Here is a 1370-nt window from a genome sequence, read left to right on the forward strand (position 1 = left end):
TAACTCCCCCTTATTCTTGTAACAGAGAACTCCCTCCAACATGGAATCATAGCCATCAACATAGAGTCCAGAGATCTAATGCACCTCCGAAGGAGTTGTGGCCAGAAACGTTCTACTTATTGATGAAGTCTCGCTCAAACTGACCCCATATGACAGAGTAGAATGGCTTCACAATGCATCATCCATGCCTTTAATCTTCACAGAAGCAAAGTACCAAGGTCTCATTCATGGAACTCTGCTTGAATAACCATTGCCTCTTTGTGGCAGCAAGACCTAGTTAGTTCCACTAGGTACAATAGATAACAGCCAATTCAGTTCACACAGGGAAAAGTTAAATGTTATCAAGTTGATTGTATTAGCCATTAGAGAGCACACAGAAAGTGAACAGTAGAATGAGTACCTATTAGATCTATCAATCTATTTGATTCATGATTCAATGGCCTTTCTTCATCTAAATGCTACTTTCATCACATACATTCTATTAGTAACACTACTATTTTTTTCAGTTAACATTTACATAGAGATGTCTAAAAATGTGTATAAGAAATATATTAATCAAGCAGATTGCAATAAACATATTGCCTTAGAGAGTAGGTAGATTCTATATTCCATGAAACAGATTCAAACATTCCAATTTGGGCTCCAATAATTATTTATGGAGTTCCTTAGGATGTTTCTGTTCATTTTTCTGTAGCAAATAATAAGGTTACTGTTATTGGTCCAGATCTTTAAAAAGGTGAACGTGATAATGTCCCATGTCAGTTTTATAATAAGAGTAAAGAAAGCTAGCACAAATAAGATAGTATAAACAAAAGTGCTGTACTAATTGACCTTACTTAGAATGTTAATGTCTTATAGTGTTTTCACAATGTTTTAGTTTCATATTTATAGCAATTATATGAGGTAGATATGGAGAATATTTTTGTCCTCATGTTATTATTTGATGTGATATTTATAATTTAATATTTGATGTGATATATTACAAGCTTTAGGCTTTTACACATAAATAAAACAAAAATCCCATCTTGAGAACTTTCTGATGAGAAAATAAATATACTGGAATAAATGCTCTAGTAGAAGGAGCCTGAGAATGCTGATAAAACTGAGCCCAGAGAGATTAAAAACTTCTATAAGATTTCCCACATCATGAGCCTCCTGACCCCACACCAGTGCTTTTCCGCCAAACACCTGAAGAGGTAAATGAAGTAGCTCTATGAGATGGAAGTAGCTCTAGGAGATAGAAGTAGCTCTAGGAGACAGAAGTAGCTCTAGGAGACAGAAGTAGCTCTAGGAGATAGAGTAGCTCTGGGAAATAGAAGTAGCTCTAGGAGACAGAAGTAGCTCTAGGAGACAGAAGTAGCTCTAGGAGA

The sequence above is a fragment of the Echinops telfairi genome, unplaced genomic scaffold (assembly GCF_000313985.2).
Source record: "Echinops telfairi isolate 266 unplaced genomic scaffold, ASM31398v2 ScPeMD7_6;HRSCAF=24_1, whole genome shotgun sequence".
Lineage (NCBI taxonomy): Eukaryota > Metazoa > Chordata > Mammalia > Afrosoricida > Tenrecidae > Echinops > Echinops telfairi.